General features: G+C 40.0%; 1 pseudogene; it reads left to right on the top strand.

Moving 5' to 3' along the window:
* The first annotated feature begins 12,920 nt into the window (after positions 1-12,920).
* LOC122728688 lies at positions 12,921-21,434 on the top strand (annotated as a pseudogene).
* Positions 21,435-22,975: the final 1,541 nt, after the last annotated feature.

Below are 22,975 nucleotides of genomic sequence, written 5' to 3'. Positions count from 1 at the left end.
CCAGTGCTTTATCCACTGCGCACCACCTAGCTGCCCTGCTCCTCAGCTCTTGAACAGTCTTTTGCAAGAGCTTTCTAATTGGTCTCCCAGCCTCAAGACTCTCCCCTCTCTGAGTCATCCTACGCAGAGATAGCAAGTGATTATCCTAAATTTCAAGTCTAACCATGTTACCTCCTGCTCTTTAAAGTTCAGTGGCTCCTTATTATATCTATGGTCATATACAGGCTTCTCTATCTGGCTTTACAACCTGTTCTCACCCAAATGACCATCCCTATATTATTATACCTTCCTCTCCTTCCTATCTCCCATAATCCAGGCAAATCTCTTATCACATCACACTCTGCTTCTCATTTCTAAGCCTTTTCCCTGGCCATCCCCCATACTTCAAATGAGCTCTTTCCTCACCTCTGCCTTTTAGAAGGCTTTATTTTGCAGGACATGGCGGGATACACACATACTAGAGAAACTGAGACTCTCTTGAATTCTGTCTGCAATGAACTGAGTCAATCAGATCTCATTTATATGATGAGCCTCAGAACAGAAGACTGGGTTGTCTAAGGAGTGGCAAACTAGCCAGATCAGGGGAGCAGCAGGTCAAGGATCCTGTGCCAATCAGCAATGATATTAGGCCAGATGAGCCCTTCAAGCCTAGGCAAAATGGGGACACCCAGTCTTGTAAAGAAGGAGGAGGAGGAGGAGGAGGAACAGAGTGCCTACCTTCAAGGAGCTTACATTCTACTGGAAGAGTGAGGGACAAGACACTCACAAGCAAGTAAATAAGATATCTACAAAGTAAACACATTCACACAGATATTTGGGGTGGGGGGAAGTGTGCTAACAATTAGGCCAATCCAGAGACCTAGCTGTGTGACCTTGGCCAAGTTATTTAACCTCCCTATGTCTCAGTTTCCTGTTCAGAAAAGGAAAGCATTGGACTCCATGACCTTGGAGATCCCTTCTTTTGCAAAATTATTATTATTAATAATAATAATAATAATCTGTGACTGACTCAAGATTTGTCTCTTTTTTTTCTCCTTTAGTGATCCTACAAAAATAAGTCATAATAATACAAAAGAGGGGGCATCCAGGTAGCGCAGTGGATACTGCACTAGCCCTGGATTCAGGAGGACCCGAGTTCAAATCTGACCTGACACTTGACACTTACTAGCTGTGTGACTCTGGGCAAGTCACTTAACCCTCATTGCCCTGCAAAATAAAAAAAAAAAAAAAGAAAAGAAAAATAATACAAAAGAAAAGAGAAGCTGGTGACCCTTTGAAGGGTTAAGGTGTGGGTTTGGTGCTTAATGGGTGAAGAAAAGAGCCTCAGTGGTGTCCTTTGGGGCCTTTCTTTCTGGCTACAGGCACCTTAGACAATATAGAAAGATGTTTTGATGTTGCCAAACAGCTTGTCAAGGGAATGATAGGAAATAAATTGATTTAGCCAGAGCGCGCAATAAAAGCCAAAGATATCCTGGGTTTTGAGGAATATCTAAGAAATTGAGAGATTTGTGCCCGGGCTTTACAATGCATAGCAGACAGAAGGCCAGAGCGGTGCCTGGTGTTTTGAAGCAGATTCCTTTGGTCTATTTATGCAGACATAACTCCTTGTACATTTTCGAAAGCTCTCAATCTGGTTTAATCAATTAAACCAACATTAATGTGTTTGAATATCTGAGCGCTTTCTCTTATCAATATAATTCTCCAATGTTTTCCTTCCAGAGCCCAAGGTGATGAAAAATAGATTCATTTGCTCTATTACATCGCATAATTGCGGCTTCAATAATTTTTTTTCTTTTAGTTTTGAAACCACAAGAAGACTTTATGTAGCTCGAAGACTGCTGTTGGTTTTCATCCCACAATTCTCAAGGGCATTTCTCTCCTTCAGGCTGCTATTGTTCGCAATCTGGAGATAAAGGCACTCTTGATAAAACTCTTTTAATGATGCTAATATTAATACTTTGGTAGAATACTTTATCCTTTAGTAATAGCTTTAAAGAGTTTGTTGAGATTTTGTCATCTCATACATTTTAATAGAAAATTAGGTTTGTAATTAACAAGAAAAATACAGTATATCCACCTATCATTTCCCTCACATTCATGGAGGGATTGCCAGTAGAATATTGCAGTTTTGTACTCTTTGTAGACCAATCAATATTTTGGTGAATGGTGAAGTTTGAGGCATAGAATTGAAGTGTAAACGAATTATAAACATTAAAAGTATGCTAAATATTATAGCCAGTTGATTATGTAAATTTAAACAGCGTAGGGGAAAGGAATTGCTTATTAAATTAGCCTGTTTTTTGTTCACCCTGGCATTGTTGATCATATGTTGTAGCCAGATACACGATCAATTGTCTCCTTTAACAACCTGGAGGCTTGAGGATTGCCAAGCCATTAGGGCTATAGTGTCTGGGCACAGTGAGGATGACAGAGGTAAAGATGTGGGATAACTACTATTCTATTGCTCAGGCCTTCTGGTGACAAGGAGAAATCCATGGCGACCATATATGGAACCAACTTTGGTTGGCAACTCATCAAAAAAAAATGCAACCTGAGTCCAGGATAGCCAGTCCTTAGAGGATCTAGAGAATTTAGTGAACCTTTATCAATTTCAACTTGTTCCATTTCGCAATACTAGCATAGATGATGGTGATGGGTGATGACAACGATGACTACTACTACTACGAGAGGACGATGATGATAAGTACTGACCACTTATGAAATATTTAACATTTGGAAATTTCTTTACTTGGATCTCTTTCAATCCTCACAACAACCCCATGAGAGAGGTACGATAGGTATTATTTATCCCACCTTTAGAGATGATGAAACAAACCCAGAAGGATTAAGGGCTACATGCTCACAGAGCTATTAAGTGCCAGAAGCAGACTCCAACCTAGGCACTAGAAGGTAACTTAAATGGCATCTAGTCCAATGAGGCAAGGGTAGTTAAGTGACTTGCCCAGGATCACCGGGCTAGTATCTGAGATGGAATTGAACTCACGTCTTCCTGACTCTAAACACAACCTGTTATCTGCTTTTTCATACTATCCAAAATTACCTGGGTGTACAAAGCCATACATCAACTTGTTAAATATTCATTTCTCTAATGCAAGAGTTCTTAACCTGAGGACCATGAACCTTTGTCTATGAATTTGGTGGGGGAAAAATGACACCTTTTTTCAATAAAATTTATTTCCTTCTCAGTTCTATGTATTTTATTTTTGCATTTAAAACATTCTGAGAAGAGCTCTGTACGCTTCCCTAGACTGCCAAGGGGGACACACACACACACACACACACACACACACACACACAGTTAAGCCCTGGTCTCATACAAGCCATACCCAACCCCTTCTGGAGCTGCCTTCATTTCTAGGTAAAGGAAAGATAAACATTTGCTTTTAGACAGCAACAAAGGGTGATGGGAAAAGCTTTGAACAGGGAGGGAGGAGGCCAGAGTTCAAGACCTGATGGTCAAATTCTCTGAACCTCAGTCTCTTTATCTATAAAAAGAGGGTATCTAACTATATGAAATCCCAGCTTTCTCCCTGTTCTCACATGCTGTGATTTTATGACAGATTATGCCGCTGAAATTCTTTTAAGATGCTTCCACATCGAGTTGGAGTGACTCTATATTTCCAAAGGGAACATAGGTTCTTCTTCCTACAAGACTGCTGGACCATAAGTAGGAGTCTCCAAATTCAGGAAGAATGCTATAAACCCAGGCAAGCTACACAAAGAGTGCCCTCAGTAGCATGGAGGTTGGGCAAGTTCAGGAAAAGGGTATTCCATCTGGTAACTTCCTATTCTTGTTAAGTATTTTTGCTAACTGTATGCTTACTTTTATTGTTTCTATGCTGATGAAGGACTCCAATCTCTGTCAGTGACCCTAAAATTCAGTAGCCCCAATCACCACCTGGCTTGGTTATTGTCATACATCTAATACATCTCCCTGCCTGCAGTCTCCATTCTCTAATCCATTCCTTCAATTGAGATGCCTCAGTAATCTTCCCATTATCAAGTGGGATCGCATCACTACCTTGCTCCAAACTTTTCAGTGGCTTCCCAATTTCAACCAAATATAATACAACTTCCTTAGCTGAGTGTTCAAGGCTTTCTACCAATCTGATCCTGCTCTACTTGTCTAGCTTGATTTCCCATGGGTCTCTCACCCATTCTTGACTCCAGCCAACCTGAATAACTTGCTGTTCTCGTCTTTTCCCACATCATCTAGCATGATGCTCTATTTCACCCCTTCTTTGTACTAAATTGTACTCAAATGCATCATCAAAGCAGTGCTGCTGAGTAGATAGAGGATAAGAAGCCATCTCAAAGTCCGGGAGACTTGGACCCTGGTCATGCCTCTGACTTCTGCTGGCTCTGTGGCCCATGGTGTAACCCCTCTGTACTATAGGCAAGTCTCAGTGCTATAAATAGCACAATAGACACCCCATCTTTAACAGGAAGCCTTCCCCAGCCAATCTTCATTCTAGTGCCTTCCCTCTATTATTTCCTATTTATCTTGTATCTAGCTTGTTGGCATATATTTATTTGCATATTATCTCCCCCATTGGATGGTGAGCTCCTTGAGAGCAGAGACTATCTTTCACCTCCTTTTGCATACCCAGTGCTTAGCAAGTTCCTGACACTTAATAGGCACTTAATAAATATTGATTGATAACAGTTACAGATATGCATTGATAGAGGGATTTTCCTCACTGGGACTTCCTTAAAGCAATGAACTGACAGGTTAGGAACAAAAAAAACATCACAGCAAAAAACCCTAAACCATTTATCATATAGTTATGTAAATTTATATCTTTTCTCTTACCAGGTTTTAAGTTACTTAGAAGCAGATACCATGCTACCTTTGCCCTCTGCATCCCCAGAACTTAACACCCATGCCTTGCAGAGAGTTGAAGGTAAATAAATATTTGTTTGGTTGAATTTAGTCATTTCTCTAAAGAGCTTCTAGGTTGGGAGCAAAGATTCTTTGTTGTGATTTGAAAAAATCTGACCCATCCCCTTAACCTCTTCCCACCCCCAGTACCTAGCACAGTGCTGAACATTAATACTTAGAAAATGATGAATTCAAATGTGAGGACCTGTTTGTGGAGTGGTGATGGTGACTTTGATAAGGTTGGGGTGTTAGAAATTGTTACTTCCAAATATAAGCACATTTGTGTAGCCAGAAAGTCCCAGGGACACCTTTGCTGAGGATTAGGGTAGGGATGTCAGGGAATATGGAGATATCTCAGAGCTCTGGGGATTATTCTCCTCAGCTCCTCTAAGCACCAGTTGGAGAGCTCATTATTCAACCCCCCTGTCCTACACGGAAGTGGAAAATGGTACTTCTTAGAGATGGCCACAGAGAGGGTCTTCTTTCTTTGTATTATATTAGTAGATTGTCTGCCTAAGTCTGCTCTGGACATGAAGCACACGAGAGTAGGAGGAAGACAGTAAATCATGTGCATAATGGGGGACTGGCCAATGAGCCAGTGTTTATGAGGATGCACAGAGTGCCTCTGTTGCCATCTCCACATGGAATTTGGAACATGTGCAGTCGCTCATAACTGGCTCCAATCTATTAGGGAAGAGGAAGCTCTTTGACTGGCATGTCGCTGAAAATGAAGACATTCAAAATTCCTTTGCCCATTAGTACTAGTTGTCTTTTGAGGGACTTTTTTCTGCATGATGGGATTACAGTGAGATATGAGAGTTAATGCTATGATGGGAAAGACCTTCCCTACCCAAGATTGGACAAACAGACTGTCAGTATAGAAGTTGGGTCTTTGCCTTGGTATTTTTCCATTTTAGGTGAAGGCATTCATAGGCTATGACCTTGTGAGTTTTGAAAGGTCAGGAGATCAAGCTGCTAGGAGGTGGGCGTACAGTATGTTCTGGGTTTTGTAATACAGCAGTCCAGCTTTGGGGATCTGAGAATCAAGGAGCAACCTTAGAGAGTCCACCCAGTAGTAGCTGAGAAAAGGGCTCATTAACATTGCCGCAGAAAGGGGACATGAACTTTGTGGGGCCAGTGGTAGTTATGTGCAGACTGTATTAAGTTTGATCGCACTGTCCCTAGAGACCAAGTTGATATGGGAAAAGTGTGGCCCCACAATGGATCTGGGAGGTGGGGATATTTGTACCTCTCTTCTTGCTCATCCAAATTAAATATCCCTTTGGAAAAGCTAATTGATGTAAATGACTAATATGGAACCATGATATACATGATTGCACATGTATAACCCATATATCTGATTGCTTACTGTCTCAGGGAGGGGTAAGGGGAGGGAGGGAGGGAGAGAATTGGAAACTCAAAATTATTTTAAAAAGTAAAAATTTGTTTTTACATGTAATTGGGGAAAAATAAAATATGATTAAAATCTAATTGCTGTTCATTAGTTTAATGGAGTTGGGGCACTAATCACTGATAGATAACATTGGAGGGGGGAGGGAAACACACCACAATGGGGCCTTGAGTTAATAGCATTAGAAATTAACACTCAAGGGGCATCTAGGTGGCACAGTGGATAGAGCACTGGCCCTGGATTCAGGAGGACCTGAGTTCAAATCCGGCCTCAGACACTTAACACTTACTAGCTGTGTGACCCTGGACAAGTCACTTAACCCCAATTACCTCACCAAAAAAAAAAAAAAGAAAGAAATTAACACTCAAATACCTCAGGCACACCCCTAGAACCTGTAGCCTGCTGGGGAGAGTAAGGCCAGAGTTCCCAATAGACTCAATTTAAAATAATAAATAGGAAAACAAATCAGTATTTTTATGTTCCTGCATCTTCTGTTCTCAGTCTATGAAAATCAAATTGTTTTCAAATGATACTTATATTCTTCCCATACCCAGTAGAAGTGAGCATTGTAAAACCCCTCTTTCATTCTATAGTGAAGAGTTCAAGGAGAAAAGCTTAATTAGTTCCTTATGCATCTTCCGAATGAGACTTTTATCACTCACTCTTGTCCCCATATCTCATTTGTTTCCAAGTCTTATCAATTTCAACTTCCTAACATCTCTCTTTTTTAAAACCATGTTTAATTCCCCTTCCCAAAGTACATGTTAAAACAAAGGCCCTCTTCTCTTCTCCAACATGACCACCATCCTGGGTACAGGCCCTTGTCACAGCACATCTGACCTAATGGAGCAACTTCTTGGTTATTCTCCTTGCCACAAGCCTCTCCCCACTCCAGTGTATTTCCTAGTCAGCCATCATATTGATCTTCCTAAAGCATGAGTTTGACTGTGTCTCTTCCTTACTCAATAAATTCCAATGACTCCCTGTCATATCTAGGATCAAATACAAAATTCTCTATTTTAAGTTCAAACTCATGGATCCTTCATTGAGGGTTCAAACCTGCTACCTTTCCAGTCTTGTGATGCCCTACTTCCTCTGTGAGCTAATGACATTGGCCTTGCTTTACCTCAAATGAGAAACTCCATCTCCCATCTCTAGGCATTTTCTCTGCCTGTTCCCCATACCTGGATTGCTCTCCCCCCCTCTCTATACACACACACACACACACACACACACACACACACACACACACACACACACACACACACCTGCTTCTCTTCTAATTTTAGCGGTTCAATTTCTCTATTTCTTAACCCCTATCAAATTGTTTAGATGAAGCCTTCTTTGATATTTTGTACTGCTAGGCCCCCTTCCTTCCCAGTCTTTTCATTAATTCCCTTGATATTCTTGATCTTTCATTCCTACAGATGAATTTTGTTATATTTTTTGCAGCTCTATAAAGTAATCCTTTGGAAGTTTAATTGGTTCATTCAATTTTTTAAAACAATTATTTGAATGAACCTTTTTAATGATGATTTGAATAGATGATATGCTTATCATATTTTCAGATGACATAATGCTGGCTGGGATAGTTAACACACTGGACCAAAAAAAAATAGGGATCCCAAAACTCAATTTCAGCAAAGCAGCACAATAGACTGAATCTAATAAAATGGACTTGAATAGGAATAAATGGAATCTCCTACACTTGGGTTCAAATAAGAATTTTACACATACAGGTTGGTGGAAGCATATCTACATGACAATTTTTTGTGGAGACAATTAAGGGGGTGGTTAGTATAATGCTAGTTTAAAATCAACATTGATGGTGTGACATGGAATTTTAAATACATATGTATAATATATGTACATATACAAAACAAATAGGTATAATATATGACAAGATAAAATATACTGCATTTATATAGCCATACATAAAGCATGTATATACATCTATATATCTCTACATACATACACACATGGATAAGGCCTCAGTTTGGGTCCCTATTGTTACTACCAGTTGTATGACTTTGAATAAGTCACTTCATCTTTTGGGGTCTCAGCTTTTTCCTCTGTAAAATGAGAAATCCAGATGAGATTATTTCTAAGGTCTTTTTGTAGTTTCCACGTTGTCTGATTCTATTAAAATAGAGTGTTTTAGCAAAGTCATAGCACTCAGAAGGATGGAGATGACAGGCCTGCCATCTTTTGCCATCATCAGCCCCACATCGACAATGTGGTTTGGTTTCAGAGAAGGGGGAATGGCATAAGGACCTACTATGTGTCAGGCACTAAGTGCTTTTTACAAATATCTCATTTGATCCTCACAACAACCTTGCAAGATGTGCTGTTATTATCCTCATTTTATAGTTGAAGAAATGGAGGCAAAAAAGGTTAAGTGGCTTGCTTGGGGTGGGGGGGGGGGTTGCACAGCTCGTTAAGAATCTGACGTCCTATCTGAACTCATGTCTTCCTATTTCCAGATCCAGGACTCTATCTACTGTGCCACTGAGCTGCCCCACACTACATTTTATCAAGGACATTGATAAGTGAAAATACATCCAGAAATGAATGACCAGGGTGTTGATCAAACTGAAGTCCATTCAGGGGCAACTAGATAGCACAGCTGATAGAGCACTGGCCCTGGATTCAGGAGGACCTGAGTTCAAATTCAGCTTCAGACACTTGACACTTACGAGCTGTGTGACCCTGGGCAAGTCACTTAACCCTCATTGCCCCGGAAAAAAATAAAAACTAAAAAAACCCAACACCTGAAGGCCGTTCTATATGAAAAAAGTTGGGGTGTTTAGTATGGAGAAGGAAGGGTTCTGGAAGTGTGGGAGAGGGCAGAGGATGCTCTGAGAACTGCAGGTAAGTGTGTTTGAAAGGATGCCAACAAAACTGGGAATTAACTTGTTCTACTTGTTTCTACTACCTACCTTGGAGCAATAGGTGGAATTTTCAGGGAAGTACATTTTAGCTATAAAAGAAAAACTCCCTAATCATTAGAGATGTTAAGAAAAATGATTGGTTGCAGAAAGAAGTAGGGATTGAGGAAGAAAGAAAGGGAGGGATGGAGGAATGAGGGGAGGAATAAAGAAAGGAAGAAAGAAAGGAAGAATGAAAGAAAGAAGGAAGAAAAGGAAAGGGAGGGAAGGAGGAAGGAAGAAAATACAAGAAATATTTGTACTTCTTGAATAGTAGTTAAAAACATCAGCTTTTATAGGCAGTTCAAGCCTCCCTTTAGGGACATGTTTTAGGCTGCACATGAGCCACAGGATAGCTCTAATTAGACTTCTTGCAGAGGCTCCTAAGATTTTAGGTTAATTTTTTGACCACATTGAAAGGATGCTTAATTCCCCACCCCGTGTTTTCTTAACCCATGGTACAATTATGGATTTCCTATCTATAGAGTTATCATATAAAATTAATGAATTAATCCATTGACTTAATTCACAGGCAGAAGGATGTTCTGTTTTCTAGTGTTGTCTACTAATTATGCAGTAAATCAAGGCTTTGAAGAGCTTCCACAACCATTCATTTCTTATGAATTGATCTTTCTTTGGCTTTCTTCTCTAGGGGTGAGGAAATAATGCAAACACAGCCCCAATGATAGATGTCACATGAATGCTAAGAATATTTAAAACATGTGGCTGAATATAAACAATATATACAGTTTATTCTGAGCATCCAGTGTCAGTGTTGATGGGTACAGACAGACAGGGTTGAACAACCACCATAGAGTAAGCCAGACAAATTCTCCTGATACCAGATCACCAGGCAGAGCTTCCTAGGGGCTGGTAATTATTATTTTGATTAACTGGAAATAGATGTCACACTAAACATGAAAATCCCAGGAAGGTCCACAGATGATCAAGGCAATGAAGACAATTAAAAAAAAAAAAGCTCAGATGTAGAATGTATCGTTTTGAAAGTAAAATCTTTCCTTATTTGTGACCATCTCAGACCAGCTCATTTCTCTTATAATATTTCACATGGCATATCATGGATAAGCCTCCTCCTGCATCTGGAAATGCCCAAAGTTCAGTCTGGTCTGGATATGTTCAAGATCATAGCGCATTTAGGGCTCCTTTCAGAATGTTGCTTTCCATTCACTGTTGATTTACACAGGCTGAAAATTGTAAATGCAGCTGAATTCCCTTTGTCCCTAATACTTTCTCTCCCCTGGTTGGGTAGAAAGATGACTGGGCTTTGAATCTATTTGCATCTCAGCTCTGACACAACTTCTAAGGCTTTGGGCAATTCAATCTAATCCAAATCCAGTAAACAGTTATTAAGTGCCTGCTTTGTGCAAGGCACTCTGCTAAATTCTAAGGATCTATAATTAATAAAAATAAATACAATTCTTACCCTCGAGGCGTTTATAATCCAATGGAAGGAGATGATACACGAAAGGAGACAGGAAAAGTCAGGGTGGGGGAAGAGGGCAATACTAGAAGACATCTTATTTTAGGGGGCTGAAACCAGGAAATGCAAGAGATACATAGAGTGATTTGAGAGTCTAGTTTCTGCCCTCTATAAAGGAAGGCAATGGGAGGAGTTTGGTATTCCACCCTCCAATCAGAGGGAAGGAAGCTGAAGCAGGTGGTGAAGATCAAGGCTTGAGCTGGTAGGTCGAGGTAATATCAGAGGTGATGAGCCTAACCTGGGATGAGTATCTTGTTCCAATAAATAGCTAGACTTTCGAGCCTTGGTTTTTTTCTGCTATTAAATGGTGGCATCACAGGAGGTGATTTCTAAGGTCTCTTCAAGTTCTAAATCCCATGGTTTTATGTCATCAGGCAAATGCATTGGGAAAAAAATGAAGGGAAACTATAACACAGTCCTCTCCTCCCTGATTGTATTCCTCCATGCCCCTCAGTTCTTTCACCTGTTTCTGGGATAGGCTCAGAGGTGTCTTGGGTCCAACTCAAACTGGCCGATTGTTTAATTTTCAATAATCATTTACATCTCAGAAATCACTATTGCTAGAAATATGTTTAATATGTAATGTACATATATAACATATCAGATTGCTTTCTGTCTTGGGGGAGGGGAAGGAGGGAGAAAAATTTGTAACTCCATCTTATAAAAAAATGTTGAAAACTATCTTTACACGTAACTGGAAAAAATAAAATGTTTTAAAGATTGAAAATAAAATAAAAATTTTTTAAATCACAAATGCTAGAAATAAGGGCTTGATTTATTATTTTGTCAATTTGCTAGACTTAAGAAAGTTAAGGGAAAAGTGTTCATGCTAATTAAATTTTAAAATGTATCATGGTACCGGGATTTTATTTTTTTCTCTCTCCCTGAGAGCCAGTTGTTAAAGATTTACCAATATACCCTTGGATAGGTCTGATTCTTATTCTCAATAACTCTATTGTGAAAAATACATTGTCCATGACTCAGTGGCCATAAATATTTTTTCATGTGTTTAAGGTTGTAGTAGATTGAGTCAGTCAATTAATTACCCCCATTTCAAACAAGTGACAAGATGCTATGGCTTGATACCTTTGTCAGGTGAAAACAATCAAGGTGTAAACAAAACCTTTATTCTTCTGTTGTTTCACTCCATTTTAGGTTAAGTGAAAATCAATTTAGATGTTCTTAAAAGCCATTGGATTAACTTGAGTGGCCTTGCTAAATAAGTGCTTAAGCGTTTGGATTGGTGGAGGAAACTTGTGTATGCTCTGGGAGTCATTTGTAAAATTGTAAACCAGTTTGGAAACTCAAAAATTCAAGCATCTCTCAGCTAAAATGGTGGATGCATTTCAGCCAAACCTTTGAGAAGGAATCCCTTGAGGAGAAGAAGAGGCCCAGCCTCAGACTCAATCTTGTCTCCTCATTTCATTCCTTTGTTTCCCTTCTTTTTTGTTTTATTTTGGGGGGGGGCAATGAGGGTTAAGTAACATGTCCAGGGTCACACAGCTAGTAAGTATCAAATGTCTGAGGCTGGATTTGAACTCGGATCCTCCTAAATTCAGGGCCAGTGCTCTATCTACTACACCACCTAGTTGCCCTTCCTTTGTTTCCTTTCTAAAACCTCCCCATCAGTGTCCCCAGAATATTTGACAGCAGGGCCTGCATTGGGAGCCAAGGACAGACTGAATTCCATGAGAAAAAACAGATTTAAGACTCTACAAAGAGCCCAGATCATTGTTCCCAAGGGAATTTCATGAGTGCTCTACAAAAGGGAGAAAAGAAAGAAGTGAGCATTTTATTAAGCCTTTACTAAGCCAGGCACTCTGCTAAGTGCTTTACAAATACATCATTTGATCCTCACAACAACCTTGGGAGGTAGGTGCACTGTTACCTCCATTTTACAGTTAAAGAAACTGAGGCAAAAAGAAAGTGAGTGACTTTCCCAAGGTCACACAGGCAATTAGTGTCTACAGCCAAATTCGAAGTCAGATATTCCTCGTTCAAGGCTTAGCTCTCTATCCACTGCTTCATGGAGCTGCCTTAGGACTTCCCCAAAGCTGGAGATGTGTGCTGGTGAGAGAGTGTGTCACAATCTTTTAGAAGGATCTTACTGTATCACCTTAATGAATAAATTGCCCTTTCTAAAATGAAAATCTCCCTAATTGAGATCCATTGGTAACCATGGGGGAACAAACTAGAGGGGCTCCAACACACCCTCTCAATCCTTCAGAGCTACCCCTAAAACCTGGGAGGCGATGTAGCCAGCAAGTTCTGTGGACCCAGCCTGCAACTGCAATTCAGGTTGGGAAAGTAAGTCTAGGACCCGTGCTTCATAGGATATGAAAGCAAAGCATAACATGCTTGGTGTATGTGGCCAAGAACAGATATCTCTTAATGAATAGCAGAGCAGTAGTGAATCTTAAAAAAAAAAATACTCACTGACTTGTTAAAACCTTCAATATCTTTAATAGAGAATAAAGCTTTTCATTCCACAGTTAGAACATTAGAACACAACTATCCCTGGGAGAGGGAGCACATTTGACTTAAAGGTATTTGTTCGGAGGTTTGATGATTAGCACGTGCCTTCCTGAAAGTAGATATTAATGAGGAGGAAGAAAGAGGAAGCTTGAGAGATCTGACTCCCTGAAGGGGGCCAAAGAGGGAAGTGGGAGCCTTGGGGGAGAGAAGTGGGAACAGGGATGGATGCAGGCAGACACCATTAAACTTCTTAATCATTAGTGTTACCCCAAAGTAGCATGGTCAGGTTGGAGAGGAAGTGAGTTTCCCCTCACTGATTGCTCATCATTCAAAGGACTGAAGACTCCTTCTCAGCTATGTTGTAGAGAAGATTCCTGTTTTAGAAAAGGTTGGATTCTTTGATTCTGTGATTCTGAGCCTTAAAGACAAACTTCCTGATCTTGGATAAGTTTTTCTAGGGCCCAGCCCTGTTCTTTAGCATAAGTACATTATTCCTTTTCTCCCTGAATCATAGGGCTGTTTAGCAAAAACAAAAAAAGAGGAGAGAAGTAAATCTGTTTTACATAAGAAAATACAGTTACAGAAATCTCCCTTTACATGGAAAATGCATGGCTATTTGGAGCTCGTGAAAGTGAGACCAAAAAGTGTTCACAGTCTGAACCAAATGGAAGCTGACTATACCCTGAGCACACAAACATCAAGAAAGCTACTGTAGCCTACGGTAGAGAGTTACAAGAAATACTATCCAAAAAAACCTCAATCAAACATTGAATGCAGCCCATCAAAGGTAAAACCTTTACCTATTATTAATTATGACAGTAATTTCTATCTCATAACATTTCACATAGCAACTGTTACCAAGAACATCTGCATTTTAAACGGAGGGGCCTCATCATATGCAGAAGAGAAGAGGGATGTCTAGGTGTGCATTTTCTAGGAGCTCGGGAGGGCTACAGAAAGATACCAAAGCTCCTGGCTAACCCTGTTGGCCAATTTGGAGATGGAAAGATTACCTATTGTGTACTTTTTAATGTTCTATTCTCCTAATTGGGGGGGGGGGTTGGGGGGAGGGAAGAAGAAAAGCAAAGTCCTTTGTGTTCTAGATGACTTTTCACTCTGATATTTCAGATATGGGCTTAAAAGATGATGCCCATCTAGACAAAGAGTATGCAGCCAAAATGTCCATGTGCATTCATAGGTTAATAACTAAGATGATGATAATGTGTATACATCACCTTGAAGAGGCAGTGAGGCATAGGCTTTGAAATGGGGAAGACCTAGGTTCAAATCTCACCTCTGATCCATATAGGTCTTGTGACCCTGGGTAAGTCACAAATTCTTAGTGATCTGGGCAACTTCCAAGACTGAGAAGTTGTAGTATCAGCTGTATTTTACAGATGAGGAAACTGAGGCTGAGAGGTTAAGTGACTGGCCTGAAGCCATCCAACTAGAGTTGGATCCTGGATTCCAATCTACATCTTCTATGTCTGAGGCCTGATCTCTTTCCACTACACCATGCTGTCTCTCATTAAATACACACACACACACACACACACACACACACACACACACACACATACACATACACAAACACAAACATCCTCATAGAAAAAAATCAATTAAAAGAAAATTCTGCAAATTGTCCAGGCCCCACTGATTTTCTCCTATATTTACAAAGCCAATCTTCTTTCTGTCCTCTTACCGAAGCTAGGTTGCCCAGTGGATAGAGCATTGGGCTTGGAGTCAGGAAGTTCTGGGTTCAGATGCTGTTTCAATCACATACTAGCTGGGTAACCCTGGGCAAGTCACTTAACTTCTGTCTGCCTCAATTTTTCATTTGTCAAATGAAGAGCTTGGAGTTGCTGGCCTCTGAGGGCCCTTTCAGCTCCAAATCTATGTTTCCAAGGTGTTGTTCAATTCGGTCAAGACACTGGGCTATATATGAGACACTGTGATATGAATGAATGAAGCATTAATTGTGTGCTCACTGTGCTTCAAAGCAGTGTGTTTATATATGTATGTATGTATGTGTGTATAAATATACATACATACCTACACATATATGGTATTATTGTATAAATGTAATACAAAATAGAATCCCTGGGGATCTCTTATAGACCTGCGTCGTTCAGAGATTATTTTGTATTATGGATATTTTCCCATTAAAAAAGAACTTTAGGGGCAGCTAGGTGGCGCAGTGGCTAGAGCACCGGCCCTGGATTCAGGAGGACCTGAGTTCAAATCCAGCCTCAGACACTTAACAATTACTAGCTGTGTGACCCTAGGCAAGTCACTTAACCCCAATTGCCTCACCCAAAAAAAAAAAAAGAACTTTAAAATAAGTAAATCTCTACAAAGACAGGGAACCATTATTCAAACTGGACCTGTAACAAAAGTTTGTGCCTCCCCCAATCTTGCATCTCTCAGAGTGCTAAATAAATCTTTGCAGAAGTATTCAGTTCCACAGAGAACACTCTTTCAGTGGAAATCAGGCCTCTACTTCACAGGATTCATTCTGCCTGGTAGACTTTTCTCTCTGTTCTTCAGAATCCCTTTACAGCCTCCCTTTCTCCAATCACTCAACAAACATTCATTAAACACCTACTATGTGCCAGGCGCTGTGCTCGGGGCTACGGATACAAAGAAGAGCAAAAACCACCCCTGCCTTCAAAGAGTTTACATTCTATTGGGGAAAACAGCCTGGGTATATAAAAATATCAGTGGAATATATACAAGAAGATAGAAGGTAGTTTGAGGAGAGAAAGCTCTAGCTGCTGAGGCACTGGGAAAGGTTACATATAGAAAGCATTGCTTGAGCTAAGCCTTGAAGGATGGTCTAGTGTTGCTTGGGTCTCACCAAATATGAATACCAGTGAGAAACACTTCCCCAGACAAACCTTAACAAGTGTTATTAACCTGGGTTGCCTAAACTTGTTTTATTTAAAAAAAAAACCAAACAACAACAACAAAAAACCCCACCACCAAAACAAAACAAAACAAACAACCAACAACAACAACAAAAATGAACAACCAGTAATTGTATTTCAATATAATTGGCTTCCTTTGCAAGCCTTTGTATTTTATTTTATGCATTTAAAGACATGATTCAGAGGATTCCCCCCCCCAAAATCACAAGCTCCTACATTAGAATAATATTTTTGTCTTTTATCAATTATATCTTTTTTGATGCCTGGTTTTGGGGGGTAAGTGTGATAGATCTGAATAGTGATTTCAGATGCTTCAGGGGAACAATTGCCTCACTCAAGGAGTGATGAAAGTTTAATGGCGCCTTTAAAACTTCAGGTTTTGCACCTGTTACAATGCAAATACCCCTGGACAGGAGATTTACTGCCAATGAAAGTGAATGAGAATTAGATCCTTTGGATGTGATTGAGGTTGAGAAGGAAAGCTCCCAAGGTATTAATGCCACTGACAGCCTGAGGCTGCCCCCAAAAATACTTTCGCAGAATATGCCAATCTGAGGGCAAACATTTTGGCCTCTCTGTGCAGAATTCATCCCGTTTCCTACTTTCTGCTTCTTCCATCCCTGCCTTCCCCATCCTTTCTTTCCAGTACCTGTGATTTCTACTGCAAAGAAGAACTTTGGATCTTTTCTCTAACCAAGAGGCAGGGAAAAAAAGGGAGATTTTTAAAGCCGTCTGAGAGGGGAAAGGAAGAGCGCAAACGCTGAGCTGGGTTCTTGAGGGCAAATCTAATTAGCGTAAACTTCAGTTTAAACCATATTCATTCTAGTGGAGTCTTAGAAAAGATTTATTTTATAGTCTGAAGAAAAGGAAATAGGACAGTGTGGGTATTCCAAGAGAACAGGAAGGGTTTTTTTTTTTTAAATTCTATTCTGATAAGATGTTAGGCTTTTACAATAATATTTTGTCAAGGTTATTTATTGAGGATTTGGTGGGGGTGGGGAAGAAATTATTTAATACAGAATGCTGCCTTCCTGATAATGTAGTTTGTGGTTACTCTGGGTAACATACATAGCTGTATCATTGCTTTTGTGTGGCCGAACATAGAGGGCTTCCATTATTAGTGAGGCATTTCCGAATTCATTTTTCCATATTCTTCCAGCACATTGTTTGGACGCTTTCAGCTTTCTAGAAGCTGTTTGGTTGCCTGTCATTTGACTTTGAATGTAATTTGTTTTCAAGGATGTGAGGTTTCTGATATACACATCATCTTTGAATAGGCAAACACTCAGCAATGGGAAAATATTTTGGTTTCCACTAGTAATTCTTTGTGGTGAAATGCTTTCCTTGACTTCAGTTGGGTCTTTGTTAATTAGATATTGAAATGGGTCTTTGAAACCTAAAATTTTTTATGTTCCCTTAAATTGTCTTTTCATTCTGTTTTCTCTGGTTCTTGGAATAATTGGTGATTTTAGCAATGTGATATTCCCTCTCCCCTCAACCAAAGCAGATTACAGTCTCTCCACACCCTTTCATGCTTATGATTCTTACCCAGGTTTTGCCTTAAAATTTCCAGGACAGATCTACCCAGTAGACTACTGGGGTTGTCAAGTTATTGTTCCTATGTAGTATATAACTGACCCATATCCTTTTCTGACCATATCTATCCTAGAAAATGCATTTTATGCCACTTGTCTCATGAAAGTCATCATTGGATGGCCTGTTGACCCCTCGAATTCAGCATGTCCAAAATTGAACCCATTATTTCTCTGTCCCACTAACCAACGAGGTTTCTTTATCTCCCCCTCCCCAATCCCCAGCTTCCCTATTTCTGCCAATGGCACCACAGTGTCTTTCCAATGACCAATGCTCAAAACCTTAATTGCCTTTGTTTCACCTTTCTCTTTTTTCCCTCATATCCAATCAATTGCCACATCTGTCAATTTGACTTCCCCTATATCTCTCACTTCTCCTCCATGTGTTTCATTCACCCTGCCATTCATCAATGTAGTTTGCTGTTTACTCTGACCACTTTGTCCCTGACAAATGATTCTATTGTCCTTGATGATGAAAAGGGTTGGTTATAAAAATCTTTACAGAGTTTTTATCATCTTTCATCTATTTATTGTCCTTTCTGTTGCATCCATAAGCATCTTTGGGATGATTTTGCTTAGTTTTTGCAAAGAATTCTTTCAACTTCTTTTCCCCTTAGATGCTTCTCACTTTTATGAAGTGATACTGCATAGAATCTCCCATCCATTCCTCTAAGTTACAAGTTAGTTGACATTCTAAACTACTTGTTGTTCTTGGATACCATGTTTCTGTGCCTGGCAAGAGGGTCAAGTGTTTGTTGACTAAGGCAGTTATGTTTTTATTTTTTCTTTTGGCAAACACTTTTGACTGGCTAAGCATGCATCAAATTGCTATGATTGGTATCAATCCTCCATCCATTTTTCACATTTTTTCACATCAATGACTGGCTTAAATAGGTACGATTGGAGTGGTTTTAATTGAATGCCATATCTCTTTCTTTTATTTATTTTTTTCTTCTAGATTTGGAGTAATGTTTACCTTTGTTCCAGTAAGTTGGTATTCTGACTATACAGAAACTCTGACTCCCACATCAGGAATGTCTCATTTCCTGTCCATTAGAAGACAATAAATTTCATCTCTGTGATTTTATTCCATGCTTGCTATAGCCTTTGCCTTTGGGTTTTGTATTCTTGAAGTATTTAAATATCTGCACAGTATACAAGTTTTTACTTTCTCATTCTTTGCTCCTAAACCATCTTTACCAATATATATTTTTACCACTTTCTCTTGAATTTATCACTAGGTTACAAAGTGTATGTTGATTTTATTTGAAATATTGTTATTGACTTTGTTCCTTTCTCACCTCTGCCTGTAAGAAAACTAGAGATAGTTTCCTTCAAAAGTTCATCTCAAGTGGACCTTTCCTGATTCCCCCAGCTGTGACTGCCTTGCCATAGACAAATTACCTTTTTTCCTTTGTATCATACATATATGCATAGGTTACTAATATATACATATGTACATATTCATATATATACATTTTATTTTTCTATGCATTTATGTGTACATATTTTAATGTGTATATGTGTAGGTATGCATGCGTATGTAGGTATGTATGTATGTAGTCTCCACAAATAGACTGTAAGCTCCTTGAGGGTAGAGACTATTTAACTTCTGTTTTATATTCCCACTGCATAGAACATAATGGACACAATAAATTCTTGTTGACTGTTTGATTCTTTATAATATTTCTCTATCCACACATTCTCCTCAACAGAAATTGACACATAGCTACAATTATTTTGGGGGGAAATATTTTTGTAAATATTATCATGAATATTACAATACAAGATAACCAAACATCCCATGGTATTATATTTCTTCTTGCCTTTAAACTCATTATAAAAAATGACCCTGCCAACTCTTTTTTTAAACTTTCCAAGGAGAATCTGAGTCATCCTTCAATTTAGTAACAACTTCCTTCTGTCTTCCATTTCATTTATAGTAAGAATGTTAAAATTGGCAAGATTCATTTGCTCATATAAAATGTCTACTCATTGGTCACTGGACCAGAATCTCACATCTAAAGTAGCAACAACTAAGTTGTTTATAGAAGGTCTAAAGATTATATGATTCTTAATCCTTTTTCTCTTCTTTCCACCACTCTGCTAAGGTCACTGGGCTACACAGGGCCAAGAATCATCTTATATTTATCTTTGTTTTATGAATGACCATGATCTGAGTTTATCATTATGTGGACAGCCTACTAATGATGAGTTTTAAAATTCTTAAATAGGTCAGATCTCAGAAAGAAGACCCATTATTTTTCTAGGACTTTACATGAAGTTTTTCTAGCATGGTAGAAGCTTCCAGGGCCTATACTCCATTGGTATAACCTTTGTGTATCCAGGGTCACCTCCGAGCCACAATCAGGCATCAAAGTAGAACATGTTGAAGAGAACAGCATCCCAGGATCAGGGTCTGGCACTAGTTTTCTCTCTTGAAGATACAGTTCTCTAGGAGCTCATTTTGGAAGCTCTGGGACCTTCTTTGCACCAGAGTAGTGGAGGGTGTGAAATGCCCCCCTCCCATAGCAGCCTGATGGCCTGTTAGCTCAGTGAAGCCCTTGAAGAAAATACCCATTTGATTTCCACCAGGGCCATGGAATATGATGGCTTTTGCAGGTTAGAGCCTGCCTGTGTAGTAGGGGGCAGGCACCTGCACACCTGAAAACATTGCAACCTGTTTAATATATCCCACATGTCACAGATCATGATATTTGGTCAGGATTGGGTAAAGCTGATGGAGAGCTTGGTGGTTAGTGACACTGCTAAACTGACAGAAAACCGGGGGATGCTGACTCTTTTCACCAAGAAGAAGGTGGTATCATAGATGACCATATACATTATATATATATATATATATGTGTGTGTGTGTATGTGTGTATATTTATAGTGACAAAGACATCTGCCACATACTTGTACATGGTGTCCAATGCTGAGTGCTGAGAGAAGGGCATAGTCTTCATGCAGAACAAAGTGTCAGAACCAAGAAGTGCTGTCTGTGATGTGAACCTGGATGTGATAGACCATGTCCTGATAGCTCTACAGGGTCCCGCAGAGGCCCATAGGGTGTCAGATAACCTTCAGAGGTTGGCATTCATGACCAGTGCCATGATGGATGTGTTTGAACTATCTGGCTGCCATCTGGCATGCTGTAGCTATACAGGGAAGGATGGTATGGTGCCCTCAGTACCAGTAGAGAGGGCTGTCCACTTGGCAGAGGGTCTGCTAAAGAACTAAGAGGTCAAGCTGGCAGGATTGGTGGTCAAGAATGGGCTGTGGCTGGAGGCAGGTCTGGGCCTGTATGGGAATAATATAGATTGGCACACCACCCCTCTAAAGGATAGCCTGGGTTGTCCTCTGGGAAAGTGACACAGGGCTGCAATGGTCCCAGGTACTGCCATTGTTGCCCCTGCCCCGGCAATGAAAGGAAAATTGACCCATAAGCCTATGGCCTGACATCTTCAGGGACACCTATTTGATAGCATGGCCTCATCATGAACACAAAGGGAGCTTTCACTGGGGAAATGAGCAGAGGTTGACTTTCTCCCTGCCTGATGAAGAAGGCAGCCGTGGGTTATATGGATGGAGACTACAGCAAAATTCGGACCCAGCTGGTGGAGGTATGGAAGAAGCAGCAGGAGGCAGGGGTTAGCAAGATGAACTGTGAGCCCACATGCCACTATACCTTGCAGTGACCCAGTCCTCTGAGCTCTTCTTCCCACCTTCCTTTGGGGCTGAATGGGACACACACCACACAGTTCTTCCTGTGGTTATTTGGTGTTGCCTGGGAGAGGGAGGAAGCCCAAACTAGTAAGTGGATAGGTGAGCAGCTCTTCCAGGGCCTTCTTAGAGAGCCATGGGTATAGAAGTCAGGAGCTGGGGAGAGAAGAAAAGAATTAGAGGCAGTATAATGTAGAGGAAACAGGGGTTGGAGTTGGAGGACTTCCTTTTGAATTCTGGTCCTTCTATTTTTTTCCATAAAAGTATTTTATCATTTTCCAGTTATAAGTAGAGAGTTTTCAACATTTGTTTTTATAAGATTTCTAGTTTCAAATTTTTCTCCCTCCTTTCCCTCCCTCCCCCCTCCCCAAGACAGCAAGTAATCTGATATAGGTTATATATGTACAATCACATTAAACATATTTCTGCATTAGTCATGTTGTGAAAGAAGAATCAGAGCAAAAATGACCCCCCCCCAAAAAATAGAAATAGTATGGTTCGATCTGCATCTAGATTCCATAGTTCTTTATTTCTGAATTTGGAGAACATTTTCCATCATGAGTCATTTAGAACTATCTTGGACCACTGTATTGCTGAGAAGAGTCAAGTCTATTACAGTTGATCAACACACAATGTTGTTGATACTGTGTACAAGGTTCTCCTGGTTCTGCTCATCTCACTCAGCATCAGTTCATGTAAGTCCTCCCATGTTTCTCTGAATTCCTCCTCCTCATTGTTTCTTACAGAACAATAGTATTCCATTACATTCATATACCACAACTTGTCCAGCCATTCCCCAATTGATGGGCATCCCCTCAATTTCCAATCCCTTGCCACTACAAAAAGAGCAGCTATAAATATTTTTGTACATGTGGGTCCTTTTCCCTTTTCTATGATCTCTTTGGGGAAAAGACCTAATAGTGGTATTGCTGGGTCAACTTCTATTTATTCTTGATATGACCTTGAGAAAGTAATTTCTCTTTGAGCCAGTTTCCTCCTTTGTCAAATGGGGAATAATTGTCCTGGTGTCACTATCTCATGTATCGATTGGGAGGAAGAGTGTTTTGTACATCTTAGCATGATGCAGAAATGGGAGCTATGGTTATGATAATAACACTCTGTAGTTGTGGACAAAAAGACTGAGCACCCAAGACTGGGGAAGCATCCAAGGTTAGGGTCTACAAGAGGATTGGATGGAGAAGGGCAAGTCACCACCCTCATGTCCTGGGTAAATGCCAGCTGCCACCTCCCGTGCTTTCTAAATGGTCAACTCAATGTTTTGGGCTGGTGGATGTTCAGAATTTAAGGATAATCCAAACTGCCGAATCCCAGAGAGAATCTAACTCAAAATGGTACCTGAGACATGAATTCTCCCTCAAATATTACCAAACCCTAGACCTCCATTTGAAGATCTAAGGAATGGGAGCCCCAATCACTTTTTTTTTTTTTGGCAGGGCAATGAGGGTTAAGTGACTTGCCCAGTGTCACACAGGAAATAAGTGTCAACTGTATGAGG

Source organism: Dromiciops gliroides, chromosome 5 (genome assembly GCF_019393635.1).
Source record: "Dromiciops gliroides isolate mDroGli1 chromosome 5, mDroGli1.pri, whole genome shotgun sequence".
NCBI lineage: Eukaryota > Metazoa > Chordata > Mammalia > Microbiotheria > Microbiotheriidae > Dromiciops > Dromiciops gliroides.
This window is presented reverse-complemented; position numbering and strand designations above follow the sequence as displayed.